This window comes from Manacus vitellinus, unplaced genomic scaffold (genome assembly GCF_001715985.3).
Source record: "Manacus vitellinus isolate BGI_N305 unplaced genomic scaffold, ASM171598v3 scaffold_53_pilon, whole genome shotgun sequence".
NCBI classification, from domain to species: Eukaryota; Metazoa; Chordata; class Aves; order Passeriformes; family Pipridae; genus Manacus; species Manacus vitellinus.
In genome coordinates this window covers 4341955-4364276 of record NW_021940637.1, presented here as the reverse complement: position 1 = coordinate 4364276, position 22322 = coordinate 4341955, and the positions used below count along the sequence as shown (strand labels likewise).

The 22322-nt window shown below is 45.8% G+C and overlaps 1 long non-coding RNA gene across 1 annotated transcript; it reads right to left on the bottom strand.

The window, feature by feature from the left end:
• Window positions 1-13243: 13243 nt before the first annotated feature.
• Window positions 13244-21657, bottom strand: LOC108641167. Its single transcript, XR_001921801.2, has 3 exons — window positions 21371-21657; window positions 17156-17273; window positions 13244-16551 (listed from the first exon to the last, which is right to left on the bottom strand). It is a non-coding gene; the product is annotated as an uncharacterized LOC108641167 (long non-coding RNA).
• Between the last annotated feature and the right edge of the window lie 665 nt (window positions 21658-22322).

Below are 22322 nucleotides of genomic sequence, written 5' to 3'. Positions count from 1 at the left end.
CGCCACGGCAACCGCAGGACCGAGCGGGGCGGGAGCGGCGGGACGCGGAGAAAGGGACGGGGCGGGAGAGTAACGGGAGAGGGGCGCCGAGCGCGGCCGCGGAGCCTCCTAAGCGTCGGGCCGCGCTCTGCTAGGGTCTTCGCGCCTGAGCCGCGTCCCCGGACTGGGGCTGCCCGAGCCAGTGCCTGCCGCCGCCCGAGAACCTGCCGCCCGCACCCCGGCGCCGGCGAGCGCCCCACCCTGTCCCCACAGTGGGGAAGCACCGCGCCAAGACGGCGCTGCGAGCACGGGGTGGGGTCGGGGACGGCGGTGAAGCTCAGGCAAGCGGAAGCACGCCTCTCTGAGGCGAGGGGGCCTCGTCCGCCATTTTTGGTGTGACCTTGGAGGACTTCCGGTCCGGGCAGCGTCATCTTTAGTGTGGCCTTGGAGAACTTGCCAAAGAGCGCCATCTTTAGTATGGCATTGGAGGACTTCTGGTCCGGGGGGCGCCATCTTTTGTACGGCACTGGAGGACTTTCGCTCAGGGGACTGCCCTGACTTCCGGTCCCCGATTTTACCCTCAGAATGTCCCTCACTAATTTCCGCGGTTTTATCTCAAAATGTTCATTTTATTTCCCCCCCCCCAGGAGAGACGGGAGATCATAGGTCCCGGCGTGCCCTGGGAACAGGCCAGGCCCCATTGCGGCCGCTCCTTCCCCGCTCGGTGCCGGCCCGGCCGCCCTCCCCGCGGGCTCCGCTGGGCCGCTGCCTGTTTGCCGTTCTCCGCTGCCCCTCCCCTCGGTGCGCGCGCGACCGGAGGGACTTAAGGACAGCCGCGGCAGGCACTGCGCAGGTCCCTTCGCTACAGTGCTACCCCTGTATCAGGCAGCACTGCAGAGTCATCAAAGTCACTGCGCATGCGTCATCTGTACAGGGCCGCCCTTAGTGACCACGTGACCGAGGGGGTCTTGCAAATGACAGCGCATGCGCGAAAGCCACTGCCTTGGATCCTTTTGTTACTGAGCATGCGCCAAATCATCGCCATTTTGCCCTTTCTTATCACGTGACACTCGGCTTTGGTGGAGCAAGTGCGCATGCGTACCACTCTTTGCTGCAGTACCGCTTTCTGTCACGAGGTGTCACGCGCGAGTACCCCGAGGTCACCACCAGGCGGCAGCAGCAGCGATTCCCGTCCGTTCCTTTTAATATTCTTTATTTTTTTATTATAAAGCTGTTATGCTGATGACGCCGCCCTTGTTGCCCACACAGAAGCAGCTCTGCAGCGTTTAACATCCTGCTTTGCAGATGCTGCTGAACTCTTTGGGCTGAAAGTCAGCTTAAAGAAGACAGAAGTTCTCTATCAACCTGCACCTCAGGAAGTCCCCCATCATCCCCACATCACCATTGGCAATCAGAGCTCAAATCAGTCCAGCAGTTTAATTACCTAGGTAGCCTCATCTCCTCAGATGGTAAGATTGACGCAGAGATAGACAACAGGTTAGCAAAGGCATATAGTGCTTTTGGAAAACTCCATAAAAGAGTTTGGTGAAATAAACACTTGAAGAAAAGTACAAAGATCAGTGTTTACAGAGCCATAGTGTTGTCTACTCTCTTATATGGATCTGAATCTTGGGTCATCTACCACCACCACCTGCGACTCCTCGAACACTTCCATCAACGCTGCCTCCGTACGATCCTAAACATCCACTGGTCAGATGATGTGACCAATCCATCTGTTCTAGAACAACCAGCAGTCACAAGTATTGAGGCCATGTTGCTGAGAACACAGCTGGGCTGGGCAGGGCACGGCTCCAGGATGAAGGACCAACCACCGCCTCCCTAAGATCTTCCTTTATGGTGAACTTGCCACCGGCTGCCACATGAGAGGAGCCCCAAAGAGACGATACAAGGACTGCCTGAAACAACATCTCAGCCTCGGCCACATTGATCATCATAACTGGTCTACTCTGGTCTCAAACCGGGAGGTCTGGAGACACGCCGCCTGTAACGCTGCTGTTTCCTTTGAGAGCGCACGCAGGATCACCCTTGAGGAGAAAAGACATTGCAGAAAGAATCGTGTCTTGCAGAATATACCACCTAAGGAGTCTTTCTGCTGTGCCTTTTGCAATCGGATATGTCTATCTCGTATTGGCCTTTTTAGCCACCAGTGTGCTTGTAACAAATGTGGATAGAGCCTTCCTAAATCTTCGTTTGCGAAGCCTGGCCATGACTTTTTTATTATATATATTTTTCAATTCTGTTATTTTATTTTATTTCCTATATTTTATTTCATTTTTTCTTTTGTTTTTCTTTTGTTTTTATTTTTTAATTTCTTTTATTATTTTTTTTAGTTGTATTATTTTTATTTTACTTTTTTTTTAGGAGATTTTTGGGTTTTTTACTCTTTTCTTTAAAAGCTTTGTGAGGTGATCAGGTCCCCCTATGCTGTGTCATGAGAGGGGCAGAAAGCGAGGGTCCCCTGGATCCCCAAAATGCAGGGTGGGGACATTATTGGGGTCCCTTCTGGAACCCCTCCCTATTTTGGGGATCCCTACCCACTTTTGGGGGGGGGGGGGTTCTCTGACGTTTTAGGGCCCCTCCCTGTCATTTTTGGGGGTCCCCACTGTCTTAGCTTAACAAGAATACAATTTAGAAATTAAGACACTTAGGTGGAAGTGTGGAAAAGGAAAATAACAGCTTTTTATTAACAAAATCTGAATAAACAACTGTGGTGGTTTCACTCTAGGCCTTCCTGGAGACCAACTTGTAACCAGGAAGGAACTAGAAAAGTGATCACGGAAGTATTCCATGCTATTCCTTTAGGTAACTTGAGGTATAAATAAAGCCAGCGGGAGGCATCTCGCTCTCTTCCTTTCCGGCGAGGTTCGAGAACGGCGGGTCCCTGTTTTGGTCTGGTTTATCTGGAGCCGAGGCCTACAGTGACTACTGTTATCTGCCACGCGTGAGGGGAGAGCCTTGGGCCGTGTCTAGCCATCCTGCCTGTTCGAAGGGAAGTGGTGAGATTTTTGCTAGTTTGCCTTCGGTCGGCTGGTTGGCTTGTTCGGTCCTTGCCCCTTTTTGTCCTTCTCCCTTCCCCTTCCCCCCCCACTCCTCCTGGTGTGTGGTATTCTCCTTTTGTGTATCTGTCTCATATGTTATATATATATATATATATATATTTGCTATAGCTTTGGCTGCTTGGTTTTTCTTTTCCCTCTCTGGGAGGTGGGTCCTTGTTGTCGAGTTTCGCGGGACTTGGCAGGAAGCCAGCTCGAAACTTGCACAACATTTTTGGTGTCAGGAGTGGGATATTTTGGTTAAGTTTGGCTTGTTTTGATAAACATTTTTCCAGGAAGACAGCCAAGCTCGGTGTTGTTTTGCAAAACCAATCTATTGTTTTGGGAACAGGTCTGGGAACACTGCCAGAGTCTGGGAAAGCAGCCAAGGAAACTTTGTTTATATAAACAAAGGTTTGTTTTGGGATCAAGAAGAAATAATAACAAAAAACAATGGCTATTTCATTAATTTTTCTTATAATTCTAGCCATCTTTACACCTGTGTTAGGCTACCGTATAGGGAGACGTCCAGACCTTGAGGATGGATGGAACGAATTGCTTCCATCCTTTAATTTTGACATCGAAGGTTTGGTAAAGGAAATCCCCATGGTTAAAATCGGCTCTAATTACTATATAAATCTTATTGCAACAGTACTGTCATTGATAAAGGTACTGGAAGTGCTACTTAAACTTGGAAGAATGGGGTTCCGTTGCCTTCCCTCTTGTAGGAAAGATCACACCTCAAAGGGACTCACTGGAACTTTGGAAAGGGCTGCAGACAGGCCAGTCCCCGGGTGGCATGGAGCTTGGGGAGATTTCGGTAGATTAGTAGGACATGTGTCACCCCCCATTAATTGGGAGTTCACACCAGAACAAATGTTTGATTCTGGTGAGATGGCCCACTGTTTGGCAGAAGGGTGTTTTTCCTACAAAGATCCGAATATGCAATTCTCCGCTTTGTGCTGGGGCCTGGCTAATGCTTATCGAGCTGCCATAGACCACCTTCAAAGGGTTAAGGTCGACACAGAAACCCAAACCACGCCACTTGAAACCAGTGATGTCCCTATTAGGTCCACAGAAGTTGGGGTCCAAACACAACTTGAAGTCAATGCCATTTCTACTAAGCCCACTAGAACCAGGACTCAAGCTAAGAACCGGAAGGTCATCATTGCCCCTATGAAGAAGAAGAAGACGTGGGTAAGAGAGATCAAGGAACTTACAGACTCATCTCCCCAACCAGAACGCACAGAAGAAAGAGAAGAAGAAGAAGAAGAAGAAGAAGAAGGAACAGAAGAACCTATCCAATTCACTCAAGATGTAGTGGACGAAGGAGCGGCAGCAATGGGAGAAGGAGCAACAGCAAGTGATGAAGGCGCGACTGCGAGAGAGGAAGTAGTGGTTGTGACTGAGGAAGGAGCGATTGGAAGAGAAGAAGCAGGTACCAGAGAGGAAGAAACGGCTACACGGGAAGGAGCACGTCCAAAAGAACTAGGGACACGCCCAAAGGAATACAGAACAGCATCAAGAGAAAAGAAAGCAACAGTACAAACGGCCGGTGGTATATTGTCACTTGATGATTTATATCCTGACTACACATTCAGTGTTACAAAAGACGCAAAGAAGGAGCCAAAGCATCCCCCTCAATTGGAGGGGGAATTATCCCTACCCCTCCAGACCCAACCTTCTCTTGGAGGTGTGAATGATTGGAGGAGGAGGCCCTTATCTCAGCACGCGAAAGATTACTCACTACCTCCACCCGCGGGGTATCGCGAACGACGCAGGAGTCCATCCCCACGGCGTGAATGGCATAGAAGTCCATCTCCACGGCGTGAACGACGCAGAAGTCCATCTCCGCGGCGTGAACGGCGTAGGAGTCCATCCCCACGGTATGAACAACGTAGAAGTCCATCTCCACGGCGTGAACGGCATAGGAGTCCATCCCCACGGTATGAACGGCATAGGAAACCATCTCCGCGGCGTGAACAATATAGAAGCTTATCCCCACGGCATGCTCAGTCTCCACCTCCACATGAGACATATAGGGAGGAAGTGGGAACAGTCCCACGTAGGAGTGGAAGAGTAAAGAGAGAGGTGGAAAAGATTCTACGTGGGAGAGATGGACAAGAAATAATGCGAGAAAGCGAAATTACACAATCACTGACCACAAGAGAGCTTCGAGATTTACGGAGAGATTATATGCACTTGCCTGGTGAAGAAGTCCTCACCTGGCTGGTGCGATGCTGGGACAAGGGAGCTGATAGTCATGTAATTGAAGGTGATGAAGCACGACAGTTGGGATCCATTGCTCGAGACCCTGTGATAGAGCAAGAAATGGGGAGGGAGAAAATGGCGTCCAGTCTTTGGCTCCGAATCCTCCACGCGGTGAGAGTGAAATACCCATTTAAGGAGTCCCTGAAGAGTTCAAGAAGGTGGAGGACTGCAGAAGAAGGCATCCAATACCTACGGGAATTGGCCATGCTGGAGATCATCTATTCTGATCCAGATTATTATGATATCAAAGTTCCTGAGAATGTTCCCTGCACGCAACCAATGTGGAAAAAGGTAATTCAAGGTGCCCCTAAACCATATATTTCCTGCTTGATACCCGTATATAATCCAAAGATGGATGAACCAAGCGTGGACACTATGTGTGCTTGGATAAGAACCATCGAGGAAAATATGGAAGACTCCTTCAATCCCCTGTACCGACGCACCTACGATAGGGAAAGAACGGAGAGAGATTATGAATATTCCAGATATGAGGACGACATTAGAGACAGAGAGGACAGAAGGTATAGAGATTACCAAGAAAGGCCAATGGGAAGATCATGGCGGGACCGACAAAGACGACCTCCGCCTAGACCTCGATCCTGGTCTCGATCTTGCTCACGATCCCTGTCATTCACACGTCGAAGGAAAGAGAACTCTAAGCCTGGGTCACGTAACCAACTATGGGCATACCTTCGTAGTAAAGGAGAAAACATGAAGAAGTGGGATGGTGAACCCACTTCTAAGCTTGAAGCTAGAGTGAGGGAGCTGAAGCGAAAGAAGACTGACAAGAAAGTTGTCTATGTAGTAGACGGAGATTTCTTAGAAGAGAAACTGCGCTCGCCGAAACACGAGAAGATGGAGGTCCACTTCGACAACGGCAAAAAGTCTAAGAAGTCAAAGTCAAACTCTGACGACGAATGCTCTGATCAAGACCAGTAGAGGGGCCCTGCCTTCTGCCAGGAGAAGGAGAGGGACCAAGAAGATAACCGGGTTTACTGGGCTGTGTGGGTCCGATGGCCTGGCACATCGGATCCTCAGAGATACCAGGCCTTGATAGATACTGGAGCCCAGTGTACTGTAATGCCTTCGGAGTATAAGAGTACCGAGACTGTTACTATTTCTGGAGTGACAGGAGGGTCTCAAGAATTGTCAGTAGTAGAGGCGGACATGAGCTTGACGGGAGACCAATGGGAAAAGCGTCCCATTGTGACGGGGCCAGAAGCCCCTTGCATCCTTGGTATGGACTACCTAAGAAGAGGATACTTCAAGGACCCGAAAGGGTACCGGTGGGCTTTTGGTGTAGCCACGGTGATTGAAGAGGGGTCCAAGCAATTGTCTGCCCTTCCTGGCCTTTCAGAAGACCCTTCCATTGTAGGATTACTACGAGTTAAAGATCAAGAAGTGCCAATAGCCACAACAACTGTACACAGACGACAGTATCGGACAAACCGAGATGCTGTGATCCCTATCCACAAAATGATCCGAAAGTTGGAGAGCCAAGGGGTGGTCAGCAGAACCCATTCACCCTTCAACAGCCCCATCTGGCCTGTGCGTAAATCCGATGGAGAGTGGAGACTGACTGTGGACTATCGTGGCTTAAATGAAGTTACGCCACCGTTGAGTGCTGCCGTGCCAGATATGTTGGAGCTCCAATATGAGTTGGAGTCCAAGACAGCAAAGTGGTACGCCACCATCGACATAGCCAACGCGTTTTTCTCCATTCCTTTAGCGGCAGAGTGCAGGCCACAGTTTGCTTTCACCTGGAGGGGCGTTCAATACACCTGGAATCGACTGCCCCAGGGGTGGAAACACAGTCCAACCATCTGTCATGGACTGATCCAGGTCACACTAGAGAAGGGTAAGGCTCCCGAACACATCTAGTACATCGATGACATCATTGTATGGGGGGATACAGCAGAAGAAGTTTTCAAAAAAGGACAGACGATCATCCAGATTCTCCTCGAGGCCGGTTTCGCTATCAAGAAGAGCAAAGTCAAGGGACCTGCCCGAGAGATCCAATTCCTAGGGGTGAAATGGCAAGATGGACGACGCCAGATACCAACAGACATAATCAACAAGATTGTAGCCATGGCTCCACCCACAAACAAGAAAGAAACCCAAGCTTTTCTGGGAGCCATAGGCTTCTGGAGGATGCATATCCCAGAATACAGTCAGATTGTGAGCCCTCTTTACTTTGTGACCCGTAAAAAGAACAATTTCCAGTGGGGTCCTGAGCAACAACAAGCTTTCAGGCAGATCAAGCAAGAAATTGCACATGCCGTGGCTCTTGGACCAGTTAGAATGGGACCAGATGTAAAGAATGTGCTCTACTCTGCAGCTGGAGATAAAGGTCCCTCCTGGAGCCTCTGGCAAAAGGTGCCTGGCGAGACGCGAGGGCGACCACTGGGTTTCTGGAGCCGAAGCTACAGAGGTTCTGAGGCCAATTACACCCCTGTGGAAAAGGAAATCTTAGCGGCGTATGAAGGTATACGAGCAGCTTCAGAGGTAATTGGTACCGAAGTACAGTTCTTCCTGGCACCCCGATTACCCGTCTTGAGCTGGATGTTCAAAGGGAAGGTGCCCCCTATGCATCATGCCACCGATGCCACGTGGAGCAAGTGGATGGCTTTGATTACGCAACGTGTCCGAATCGGGAACTCGAATCGCCCTGGTATTTTGGAAATCATAACCAATTGGCCTGAAGGTGGGAACTTCAGTCTGGCAGAAGAAGAAGAAGAGCCAGTGAGCCGAGCCGAGGAAGCTCCGCCATTTGATCAGCTGCCAGATGAAGAAAGGCGTTATGCCCTTTTCACTGATGGTTCTTGCCGAATTGTAGGAAGGAACCGGAAGTGGAAAGCGGCCGTTTGGAATCCCACCCGACGAGTGGCAGAAGCCGCTGAGGGTCAAGGCGAGTCGAGTCAATTTGCGGAACTCAAAGCCGTCCAATTGGCCCTGGACATTGCTGAACGAGAAGGTTGGCCGAGACTCTACCTCTACACAGACTCGTGGATGATAGCCAATGCTCTATGGGGATGGTTAGACCGATGGAAGAAGATGAACTGGAGGCGTGGAGGAAAACCCATCTGGGCTGCTGACTTGTGGCAGGACATCGCTGCCAGAGCGAAGAGTCTGAATGTGAGAGTCCACCATGTAGACGCCCACATGCCCAAGAAGCGAGCTAATGAAGAACATAATAACAACAGAGAAGTGGACCGGGCTGCACAGATAGGGGTGTCACAAGTAGACCTAGACTGGCAGCAGAAGGGAGAGCTGTTTCTGGCTCGATGGGCCCATGATGCTTGCGGTCATCAAGGCCGAGATGCCACCCACAGATGGGCACGAGACCGAGGGGTGGATTTAACCATGGATATCATTTCTGAAGTTATCCATGATTGTGAGACTTGTGCCGCTATTAAGCAGGCGAAAAGACTGAAGCCCCTGTGGTATGGTGGACAATGGGATAAGTATAAGTATGGAGAGGCATGGCAGGTTGATTATATCAAACTGCCACAGACCCGCCAAGGTAAGTGCTATGTACTTACCATGGTGGAAGCAACAACGGGATGGTTAGAGACTTTTTCAGTGCCCCACGCAACGGCCCGGAATACCATTCTGGGCCTTGAAAAGCAAGTCCTGTGGCGACACGGGACCCCAGAACGTATTGAGTCGGACAACGGGACTCATTTCAAAAATGGATTAGTCACCACTTGGGCGAGGGAACATGGTATCGAATGGGTATACCACATTCCATATCATGCACCAGCTGCTGGGAAGGTTGAGAGATATAACGGATTATTGAAGACCACTCTAAAGTCATTAGGTGAGGGGACTTATAAAAACTGGGACAAGAACTTAGCCAAGGCTACCTGGCTAGTTAACACCAGGGGTTCTGTCAATCGAGCTGGCCCTGCACAGGCAGAATCCCTTCACATTGTTGATGGAGATAAAAGTTCCAGCAGTCCATTTGAGGGGAATGCTAGGGAAAGCTGTTTGGGTTACCCCTGCCTCAGGCCAAGACAAACCCATTCGTGGGATTGTCTTTGCTCAAGGGCCAGGACATACGTGGTGGGTAATGAGGAAGGACGGAGTCATCCAGTGTGTGCCTCAAGGAAACTTAGCCTTGGGGAAAAACTAATTGTATGTCCTAAGTTGTGTTTTTACAGGAGGCCAGTCACCAGATGAGAGAGAGAGACCTGAACTAAGCTGATGCTGGTATCCGGTGATGAGACAGTCCAGTGATGAAACAGCCATAAATCAGAACTGTAATTGTGACTGAGGAGACCAAAGATCTGGACTGAACTGACATCGGTATTGATTTTCCAATGACGAGACAACTGTGCCGAGAGACCAACAAGAACTATATATATATATATGCATATGTGTATATATATGCGCGGGATGTAGACGAACGTGAGACATAGGTGTTGCGTAAAGAAATAGTATGGAATAAGGGGTGGAGAATGTGGTGGTTTCACTCTAGGCCTTCCTGGAGACCAACTTGTAACCAGGAAGGAACTAGAAAAGTGATCACGGAAGTATTCCATGCTATTCCTTTACGTAACTTGAGGTATAAATAAAGCCAGCGGGAGGCATCTCGCTCTCTTCCTTTCCGGCGAGGTTCGAGAACGGCGGGTCCCTGTTTTGGTCTGGTTTATCTGGAGCCGAGGCCTACAGTGACTACCGTTATCTGCCACGCGTGAGGGGAGAGCCTTGGGCCGTGTCTAGCCATCCTGCCTGTTCGAAGGGAAGTGGTGAGATTTTTGCTAGTTTGCCTTCGGTCGGCTGGTTGGCTTGTTCGGTCCTTGCCCCTTTTTGTCCTTCTCCCTTCCCCTTCCCCCCCCCCCCTGGTGTGTGGTATTCTCCTTTTGTGTATCTGTCTCATATGTAATATATATATATATATATATTTGCTATAGCTTTGGCTGCTTGGTTTTTTTTTCTTTTCCCTCTCTGGGAGGCGGGTCCTTGTTGTCGAGTTTCGGGGACTTGGCGAGAAGCCAGCTCGAAACTTGCACAACAACAAATGGTGCAACCAAAAACTTTCAGAAGAAACAAAACAAAGTCCCAACAAAACAAAGTCCCAGTTCCTCAGGTGGAGGGGAGAAACCCGCCGCAACCCGGGGAGGGTCTGGGGGAAAGGCAGGACTGTCGCGGCAGTTCAACAGCCGCTCAGAGCCACGTGTGCTCGCAGCCAGCAATGAAGTCCCTTTTTTCCCTCAGGCAGTCCCAAAGGCAGAATACCTCACTCTGAGATTGGTCGGTCTCTCTCTCTCCGTCGTTCTCTGCGAGGTGTCCCATGGGGAAAAAAACTTCCTGTCAGGAAAAGAAAAGGATGTGGCCGAAACCGGGCTCCCCGCTCTCTGTGTGGTCTGCAGATCAAACCCAAAAGCCCCCGAACAAAAATACTCGCCAGCTATCCCCACGGCAACCGTATTTCTCGAGAGAGCTCCCCCCCCACACACGCTTCACTCCGTCCCCCCCATCCCGGAAGAAACAGATCGCGGGGGGGAGGGGGGGGAGGGCGAGCATTGGGAAAAAATTCCAAAATCTCTTTTCAAACCTATGACACCCACTCATGTTTTGTTGTCCCCTCTCCCACTTCTGGGGCTCCCGCCTCCTTTTTCTGGGGGTCCTCATCCACTTTTGTGGTCCCCACCTATTTTTAGGGCTTCTCCTCCAATTTTTCAGGTCTTAGGGGTATTCCCCCCATTTTTGGGGTTCCCCCCTCCAATTTTTGGGTTCCCCCACCCACTCCCATTTTAGGAGTGACCTCCAATTTAGGGTTTGGAGGGCATGGGGAGAGAGTAAAGGGGGTCCCCAAAAAAGGTTTTTCCTCTTTTATTTCAATTTTAATTTTATTTCCTTTTTAGTTTTCTTGGGTTTAATTTTTTAAAATTTTCTTTCTTTTCTTTAAATTATTTTTTATTTTCTTTTATTTTTTTAATTTATTTTTCTTTTTTTAAATTATTTTTAATTTTCTTTTTCTCTTTGTTTGTTTCGGTTTTATTTTTAAGTAAAAGTCCCCCACAACTGCTGCTCCTGACAAATCCCTAAGTATGGGAGGGAAGCATGGCAGGAAGCTCACTGCTGGAACCAGCCAGGAATTTTCCCTGTGATTTTAGCTATTAAAAAGGGGACTTTTACTTCCACATGGAACAGGCTAGGCAAATGTTATCATTAGAGGGAACTAAATCTCTTCAAGAAAGAGGTTTTCTCCTGTGCAAATCAGTCCTTGGGTAGGAACTGAATTTGGGAGATCAGCTGGTCTTGCCCCAGAGAGCCTCCTTCCCATCAGCATTAGTGACCTGACCTGTGCCCACCACTCACTATTCACTCAACAAAAAATCAACAGCAAATGTTTGTTTGTTGGTAAGAACTTGAAATATCTTTGAAACAAAAGACATCAGCTTTTCCTTTTTTCAACTTTCTTTAAGATATTGGCATTGCCTCTCTGGCCATGTACTGAGTTCTCCCTGTGACGGATTGTCAGGCCTTACCAGCTGCAAGGCCAGGAAGCTGGAGAGAAGTATTCATTAGATGGCAGCAGAGTTTCCTCAAGCCTTTGCCCTTTTTTCTGCCTTTTGCTGATAGATCTTGGCCAAGGGACAATGCCAGAATCCTTCACTTTGGCAATAGTGGGCTTAGCACCATCCCTCAAGCCCATCCAGGGCAGGCTCCTGCCCATCGCCCCCTGGCCACAGGTGGATGTGGGAGTGACAGGGCTGTGGGGAATGCTGAGAGTTTTTCCCCTACCTCTGGCAATTGGGCCATTAAAAAGACTAATTGACCTCTTCCCCAGCAGGGAAACATTTCAGCAAGAGGTGCCAAAAAGAATTGGAGTTTCTGGACAACAAAATCCGCAAGTAGCCAACTTAAAACGCCCCCCAGACTGTCACCGGTCCAAATTCCTTGGACTGGTCACCTTGGCCAGGAGTGTCCAGTCCTGCTGGGAATGCCTTGGCCTGTGATGCAATGTCCATTTTAGGCTGTGAAAGACCCACCTCGGTGACCCCACAGTGGGTCCCCACAATTTTAAGAGTATCAATTGAAGGAAACTCAACCTTTTTCATGATTTTATGGGTATCAATTGACAGGGAATCCCCATTTTCCATTATTTTCTGGTTGCAATGGAAGGGTAAAACCTTTACAATGCCATTTTATGGGTTTGAAATTGAGGGCAAACCCCCCCTTTTCACCACTGTAAGGTTTAAATTGAGGGTGAATCCCTGTTGTCCCTTATACAGAAGACTTGAAACTGAGGGGAAATCCCCCTTTTTCAATCATTTGAGGTAATTAAAATGAGGGAAAGCCCTCTTACTCCAATATTTTAGGGGTTTAAATTGAGGGGAGAACCCACTTATTTACCATTTTATTGCTTTAATTTGAGGTAACACCCCCCCCCTTCTCCTCATTTTAAGGTTTAAATTGAAGAAAACTCCTAATTTTTGATCATTTTAAGGGTTTGAATTGGGAGGTTCCCCTCCATTTCAGAGCACTTCCTGAAACACCTTTTTTCTGCAAGTAACTGGATTTGTCCGTGAGAAAATTTGTCTGGGACAAAATTTGTCTGGGACAAAATCTGCCAGGACAGAAAGGTCTTGCTTCCCACAGAGTGCCCTTGGAGACCCATGATCTGCACCTGAGAGCCTCAGGCTCCATGCTTTCTTTCCTGGGGGAAAGGGCTGTTGTTTGCTGGCAGGTACCCAGCTCCAAAATTGCCAGTCTGCCTCCCAAAATTGAATACAGACGAAAAGGGGCCAGGACAGAAAGGTCTTGCTGCCCTTGTGTTATGATCTGGCTATTAAAAATTATTAGAAATGCCTGTGCCTGAATTAAGGTGCAAGTGGCAGCATATGCCAAAATCATCAGTATGGATTTTATTTAACAGTAAAGGCAGAGAAAGAGACAGAAAGAAATAGGAAAAAGGAGTGGGGGGAAGAAAGAGAGTGACAGAGAGAGATTAAAATAGAAAATTTATCACCACTCCATGGAACCTGGTGGCATCTCATGGAGTCCTGTTCTTCTGGTCTTAGTGGGGAGGGCCTAGCAAAACATGGAGTGCAGTGGATTAATACATGTCCAGGAGATGCCTAGGCACCTGCCCTGGGAGAGAGGAAGCTTTGCAGTCTCTTGCGACAGGCTCTGGATTTGTTGCATCACGTGCAGTTCTGTAGTGGAGGAAGACCGCAGGAATGAGACGTGGGGGCTCTTTGGGGGTCTTTAATGGTTTATAACCCCTGCTCGACTGCCTCTTACGTGAATGTCCCGTGTATATGTGGTCTTCCTGGAGTGGGGAGGGGATTACTCCTGCTGGGTGTACAAAGATTTTGCCATCACACCCCCAAAACCCTTCTCTTCCACCACCCAATGAGCCTTGTTTACTTCTCCTCAGACCTGAGATGATTAGACAATAGTCTTACCTGAAGTCCCTGTCACAGTCCAAATTCCAGTCAGGAAGGTCATTTAGGAGGGGGGCACTTCAGTGGTCGCAGACAGGCAGTTGCTTCCTTACAGTTTGACAAGAAATCTTTCTATGATTTTGAGAGTGTTTAAGCCATTTCAGTCTGTCACACTGTGGAGTGCCCTGGAAGGCCCATCATCTGCACCTGACAGCCTGAGGCTCCAGGCTTTCTTTCATAGGGGAAAGGGCTGTTGTCTGCAGGCAGGAGCCCAGCTCCAAAATTGCCAGGCCGCCTCCCCAAATTGAATACGGACAAAGATTTCTCCCAGACAGAAGGGGCCAGGACAGAAAGGTCTTGCTGCCCACAGAGTGCCCTGGGAGGCCCATCATCTGCACCTGAGAGCTCGAGGCTCCAGGCTTTCTTTCCTGGGGGGAAAGGGCTGCTGTTCACTTGCGGGAGCCCAGCATTGAGTTTGCAGAACTAAAATTTCAAAACATAAGCAACACCAAGAAGCATACAGAACTGGCTCTCATTCAAACTGCCAAAAATGGAAAAAACAAGCAAACCAAAACTAAAAAACAAGGAAAGAGAATGAATTCTATTATAGAAGCATAAAATAAGTAAACAATGGAATAGTGTACCTTTCCAGTTTTCCTATGATCCCAGTTCCTGGCTTCTTCCTGGATTTTTTCACATTCCTTCATCATTTTGTTATAAGGAAAGGATATTCTATATATTTTCTGCAGAGTTTCCATATCAGAGGAACTCTGATACACAAACCCCAAACTTTAAGATAATATTACATAATATCACGGAAAGGAGAGATAAGCATTAACACATTCAAACAGTATTATTTCTTTCCTTGGGAAGAGATTTATATGCAGTCTTTGAGCATTTGTTTATAACAAAGATACTTGCAGTGCCTTTTAGTCAGCATACTAATACAGAAGACAAACAAAAGTGACTGGTCAAGTAATATTTTTATTCTACTTAGGTAGCTTGTTTCAACTCACATCATGGCATGTTTTATTACTTCATATTATAGCAGCTAGAAAAGCAGTTCAAAGCACATTCAAAACATACTGCAGTAGAGAAACACGAAAGACACAACAAACCTAACTCTCACAGTTAATTCTTAGTTGTTTTGACAATCTAACACATAATCCCTGGAATTCAGAGTTCCACACACTTCAGTTAGGAAGCCAGCAAAAGCAACTATGATGAACATTCCAATGAGGTATTGGTCTAATATGGTTACCAAAATTGGCATCTGTGAGTAACTTAAACCATACCACAAAAACAAAGGCCTCTGCAAACCCTGTCTCTGCCTTTCCTGTCAGCAATACCATCTTTTAACAGCAGCACTTGCAGATCTGCCATTTTACCTCCTGTACCTGAAAGATACCATCTGACAAGGTCAAAGTAGTATATTCTGACTCAATAAACACTTGGATGTTCATTTGCTGCAGAACAGAGCGTGCAGCCCCACACGCACACATGCAGATGTGACAGCAAGTACAGTCTCAAACCAGAACACTCGTACTATGAGGTGCAGTGCTGGTCAGAGGTCCTGGAACAGCACTGCCACATGGGCTTAGGCACCGCACTTCTCTACTGGGCATGGGACAATTGGTTCCATAGCTAATCTAGTCACTACTAGCTACAGTGTTCTTACTGTGCTCTTCATCAGTCTAAACATGCATGTTAGTACACTAATACTCTGACAAAAAAAGATGCTGTTAACTTTCACTGATGTACTATTGTGATAGTCAAGAATCAGTAAACCTTGGACGCAGATGAATGATTAAAGTCTGCAGTTCTACTTGTAAAATGGGAGTTCAGAAAGAAATGAAGGACTATTTTCAGAGTAAACAAAGAAAACAATACAAAGAACCCTAGCATAATCAGCTCAGGAGAAATAAATACACAAATAAATCAACTGTACCATTGTTTACTTCAATTTCAATGCACAGTTAATTTCAGTTTACCCTAACTATTTTAAGGGCCTTAATTTTCCAATGTGTCTCACTCTGCAGAGATTAATCGGTGGACCACATCTATATGCCAAAAGAAAAAAAGTGTTCATTTCCAAATACTCCAACATTTTCTCAGTACAGTCACTCATGGTGCACAAGTTCGTGCTTGACACATTCCACCACGGTAGTAAATATGAATATGCAATGTGCAGCACATTCAGTGCTCCATAAATGTAACTGTGCCTTCTACCTGAAGTGAAATATTCTCTCAGTAAATGCTCAGCACAGCTGATCTATTATCAAGACCATCATAACACACTCACCAACTCATATAGTTCCATATGTGAACTTTGTTAAAGCTGGCCAGGAAATTTCAAACTATGCATATCAAACAGAAAAATGGTTTTGCTATTTTCCAACCAACTGATTGGAATGAGCAACTAAATAAGCAGGTTCCTCACCCCCCAATAAGCTGAGAGTTAGTGTTACCCACTATGCACCAATCCAATGTCTGGGGTGGTAACTTATTTTAATCAGTTTACTGAAATGAGAGGGAATGAATAAGAACTGAATTTGCCATTTGTCCACAAATTGAGACCTAATCTGTCCCAGCAGAGAAAGAAAATACCTCGTTTTACAAAAGTAGCAATATTAATTGCAAACCTAAGTCCCAATCACACAAGAATTTGGAAGTTAGAATAAAAATAAAAAATAAACTAAAACGAAAAACCAATTTATTCCTGTCTCAATTTAAATAAACTAACTATAAAAATACAATATCTTAGAAGCATATTTCTTTACCTGTATATTGTGGTAGTTGGTGTCTTCACCTTCTCATTAGGGATGTGACAGTTAAAAGTTGTTATACTGTGTGGAAACATGAAAAGTCAGAAACATCAATAAAATGGCTAACAAAATTCTCTTTTTAAATTATGTATTAATAATGCAAGTGCATCGGTAAAAGACACAACTAAGTTAAAAGTTTGTACTCAGCAGTTCAACATCCTTCAGAAGAGTTGCAAAACAAGAGAGGAAAGAGACAAAAACATCTTAAATCCCCTGAGGGTGTGTTGAGGATGGTGATTACCACCTGAACACCTCAAAGCATTGCAAAAGGCAATTACACGGCATTGTGAGATTGGCAATATTTACTGTATAAAACAGGGGGCTATAGCAAAAGTCTTTTTTGACCTGTCTCTGCAAGTGAGCCAGAATGAATGAGTGCCTTTTGTGTACTTATTTGTCATCTTATTGAGCCTGAGGTATTTTTGTGTAATACAAAATTGTTTTTATTAGTGCCTGAAAACATTCTGAACACTTGAGAGGAAACAGAGGGGGAAAGGGATGGTATTCTTTTTCTTTGTTTTACTAGACAGGTACAGTTCTGATGACTCAGTCACATGCAGCATTTTATAAAAGTTACATTTTAAAAGATCATTGTACCACAACCACAGCTACTCAAAAGATTTACCTTAAACATGTCTAACAGGGTCTCCTTGTTGACTTCCAGCCTTTCAAAAGCCTGTTTCTCTTTTATGATATTTTTACAGCAGTTCTCTAGTAGTGGGAGTTCAGTACTAGATACACCTCTAAACAAAAAGACACAGGTAAAAGAAATATAAATTAAATATATTGATATTTCCATTTTTTGAAATAACCACTTTCTAGTGGTCTAATTGGAAACTGTAAAATGTGTTGTTGTGATTTGTCCCAGTATTTTCTGAGCTTCTTCCAATCAGTTGTATTTTCAGACACCAAACTCAGAAACGCAAATAATGCCACCTCAAACAAACCCACTGCAATCATTCCTAGAACAGTCTTTGGCATGATTAAATGTCTGCAAGACCTACAGGTCGAAGTATATGTATGATTTAAGAAAAAAAATAGGGGGGAAAAAGGCTCAACCCAGTTGCAGGAGTCTGTTTATGGGCTGATGCAGATTCAGTATTCTCCCTGACTACAGAAAGATAAACAAAGAAAAAACAGAATTGGAAAGGTGTGCACAGTGATTAGAAAAGTAGTAAACACCTATACAAGTTATAAGCATATGTGCCTTCTCTACAAGTGACTGTGGCACTTGGAAACCAAACTCCCAGGATTCTTCAAGGAAACCATCTCCTTTGTCTGTCCAGAAGTTCATGAAGTTTTACCCAAACACCACATTTTTTCTGCAGAACATCGAACAGCTGCAAGTCTTACAGAGCAGGTGTCTGAACAGTGCTCCTGAATTTAAATGTACATACACACTCAATTTATGTGCCTAGATAGAAGACTAACCTGTCAGCTTCCAATCATATTAGAGACCCTATTTCACTTTTAACATGCAGAAACATGACAGAACAAACTAATTCTAGTACTGAGATTCAATACAGAGTATTAAAGTTCTAAGACACTGAAATTGTACCTACCTTCAATATATATGTCAAAATAAAATCCATTCTCAGTTGATGGTCCATAGCATAAGCAGCCCCCAAAATATCCTTCCATGGCCTCTCCAAGAATGTGAGCACTTGAATGTCAATAAACCTGCAAATAAAGTCAGGTGAGAAAGCCATGGGGTCAGTGGCATTGTGTAACTAAAAAGGAAAAAAATCAAACCATAAGTATATCTGCAGATGGGAAGTAGACTGGAACCAATGTTGTTTAAATTTTAAGAGAAGTAAAACAATTTTCTGTTCTCACTTTGAAGTACTCTAAATGATTAATACAATGGCAGATGTAGCACTAAAAGCCCACCATACTGTAGTCTGAAAGGTGATGATTATACCTGTGTGCTATTCCATCAACTTAGTACTTACTGTACCTTGTTAATTTACAAGTTAGTTTCTAGTCAGTCAAAAGTCTATGCAACACTAATCAGATCTAAAACAATGTAGCCAATTAAGTTTCCACTGTTCACATTCAGTACCTTTATTAATAGGTCTGTAAAGTACATTACCTGAAATGTCAGCAGAGGGGAGCCAACAACCCAGTAGATCAATACCAGTCTCATGTTCTAAGTTCCTGTTAATTTGGACTAATTCAGAGCCACTGCTACAAGATAAAGCCTTTACAGGCTTCTGAAATGCCTCAAACAAGCTTAATCACATGAATAATTCTTTGACAAAATTGAAGTCTAATTCTAATACATAAACATAAGCTTCAGACTGAATCTCATTAAAAAATAAAAATCTTGGGTGTGTTGCTAAGTATATTCATAGTTTAATTGACTAAGATACGACTGCTTACGGTTCTAATAAACAGTGCCAGTAAAAGGAGGTGTAGACTTTATTTATGACTCAAATCTAATGTTGGACAATTTTTAGAAAACAGCAAGACAGCCTTACTTTGCTTTCACTGTCTGATCTTCAAATGCACTGTCAAACCACAGAACATATCTTAGAAGACATCAAACTATTTCAAGTTAGCATATAAATCAAGGTGTTCTGTATGATCTCATTTGAGAAATAACCTGTTTATGTAAAAGAGAAAGATGAAAAGAACCCTAAGATTTTATTTACTCTCAGATAATAGGCACTTAGTATCTCACCTTCTTTGCTGAATCATGGGAAATACATTACTTGAATAGTTTTGTGTGGGGTTTTTTTATGTCAAGATTTTAAAACCTAATGCTGCAATCAATTTTATGTCATTAGTTCATCTAATCAAGCAGAAACCAGAGAGTGTTTACTCACAGCTTTTGCTTCTTCATTATCAAAGGTCAGCAGCTTCAGAGCACAATCTCCCTCCAGTGGACAATACAGGTCCCACAGTTCACCATCCGCTTTGGCTATGACAGCATTTGAAGCCAACACTTAACTAAAAAACCAGAACGGACAACAAGAGACCTGAATATTTAGGTTCAGACTTGTAAAAGACCTTAGGTTTCTAAACCCCATGAGACCACAGTCACATCTCGTAGCACCTGAATACCTTAAATTTTTGTTTCTGTGGTGGTCTTAAACACTTTTCTACTTTAAAGGTAAAGAACCTTAAGGTCTTGAGAAGTTTCATTTAATGGTTTTCAGTGCCGGGGATCTGGAGGAAAGACTGCTTCTTACAATAAGTTCTACTGTAACTGGTAACTGGTAACTCACAAAACTTCCAATGTCTCTATTAATTCCTAGCAGTCTGACTGATTTACCTTTTAATTGGAAGCAAGCATTATGATCCTAGCACAGAACCTCAAGCATCGCTCAGAACAGTAACCTCAACCAGCTGTTTATTATGCATTAAGCTGAAAGTTCAATGCTTTCCAAATGAACCAATTTAAGTCATCATCCACTGACCATGACATATATTTTACACAACAAGGTAAGAGACAAATGATAGTAAGTTTTATCACTGCAAAAGTACAACTCCTTGAATCTGCAGGTTACCGAAGTCCTACAGTTAACTGAAAATGGTGTGGTTTTCCCCACAAGATTCCCCTTCAGCCATTTTCCCATCTGTCAGAGTAATTTTGATAGATTTGCTCTGGTTGGCTCCTCTGTAACCTAGCAAAGCATCATGTTCTTTTTTCAGTGCTTCATAAAGCTTCAGTGTGTCTTCTGTGAAGCTTGGCACACACTGTAGCTGTAACAAATAAATTAGATTATGCACATACATATTTGTGAGAGAAATAGAATAAAAGGATTCACACCGTTGGTGCATCCCCAGAGGTCCCAACTTTGACCAGATTTCACTGTACTAGAATTTATACCAAAATGCAGTAAACCATTTTTACATAATTATACAAAGGATAGTCCCATCCAACCTTCTGACTACTTTATAGTAGCTTTCCAATTTGCCATGCACTTTCATCAGTCTGGGCCTAAATGGCTTTGCAAGTTTGACCTCAGAAAGCAGCCTATATTCCTGCACCAGAATTTGCATTTGGCAGATGTCCTAGAGAAATCTGGATCACTCCAGTGAGCCCTCATTTCTGCCAGTCCATTCAAAGCATCAGATTCAAACAAGATAGTTCACGTGAAGGTTACTCTAGTTATTAAGCTCTATTGTAATACAGCTAGTGCTGCCAACATCCTTTCAGCCATCACGCTTTTTAACTGCTCATGAACCTTCACTCTCTTTAGGCACCACAGAATTATGGCCTTTATTTCCAAATAACCCCAATCCTTTTCTTACATAAAAAGTAGAGATCTAAGAATGTGTAACTAACCCTATTAACACAAGGTGAAGCTCCTAAATAATATTTTTTTTCTCTCTGCTATAGCAAACCTTTTCCCCAAAAGCTGGGATTTCAAAATACACAAAGTATTTCTGAACCTGATCAAACACCACTTCTCCTATTACTATGTACCCTAAAATAACCATTTAAATCATTCTGATGTTGGTTCACAGATTTACCTTCTTTTTTCTTTTCCTCTTTTATTTTGATTCACTGCATCAACTGGACTTGCACTGGAGACTTTCTGAAAGCAGTGATAATACAAAATATACCCCTACTATGCCTTTAAGACTTTTCCCAGCAATCGTTGAAACAAACCAGACCAGTACAATATTGGGCTAAAAAGGTAATTACAGGGGAATAAGTTATGTCCTTAGCACTTATGACCCATCTAAACCGCATCTTTTTGATTTTCTGCAGACACAGCAAAACTGCTCAGTGGCACTACTACAACTATCACTGGCAAAATCTCCCCAGCGAAACCGTGGGAGATCACACTGGCACACTGAACAGTGACAACTTTCAGTGGTGTCATACCTGGCACAGGTTCACCCAGAGAAACTGTGGATGCCACATCCCTGGCTGCGTTCAAGGCCGGGTCAGATGGGGCTCTGAGCAACCTGGTCTGGTGGAAGGTGTTGCTGCCCACGGCAGGGAGTTGGAACAACAGGACTGATCTTTAGGGTCTTTCTCAACTCAAGCCATTCTCTGATTCTATGATGCACGTGCAAAGGCAGATCCACTGCTCAGTGCTGCGGGCAGACACCGCGACCGGCTCCCACCCGCGGAGCACCGCGACCCCCGCGGGCTGGGGACGGGCGGTTCGGCGCCGTGAGTGTCCCTGTCCCGTCTCTCCCCGCAGAGGGCCGGCCAGCCCGTAGTCCACTGCTCGCCCCCCCCTCCGAGCGGCCCCGGCCTGCATCGGCGCCGCCCGGCCCCGCTCGGCCGCCGAGCCGTGGCGCAGGAGCAGGAGGGCGGTAGCGCAGCCTGTCGTCTCGACCCGCAGCCGCTGCCGCTCGGGGGCTGGCGCTGCCGGGGCAGCGCGGCTCCTGCGGCTCTTTACGCCACCCGACTCGGCCCGCCAGCCAGCGCAGCTCCCGCGACACCCGCAGCGATGCCGCCTCGGCGATCGCCGCCTTCGCCCTGGGCCTCTTTGGCCCCGGGCCCGCCCTGCCGCTCCGCCCGCCGCCGTGACCCGCCCGGGCCCGGAGCCGTGCGGGGGTGAAGCTATTGTCATCACTCGTTCTTCTGATTGAGTGAATACTTCTTTGTAGCTCTCGCTGCTGTGGCGTTAATTAATAAACGCACCCACTCGCCTGGCTCCGAGGATGGCGAGCAATTGGAAAATGTCGATATCTACGAAATCAGTTAGGTTGGAAAAGACCTTTGAGATCATCGAGTCCAACCTATGACCGAACGCCACCTTGTCAACCAGGTCTTGGCACTCAGTGCCACGTCCATTGTTTCTTTAAACATCTTCCAGGGACGA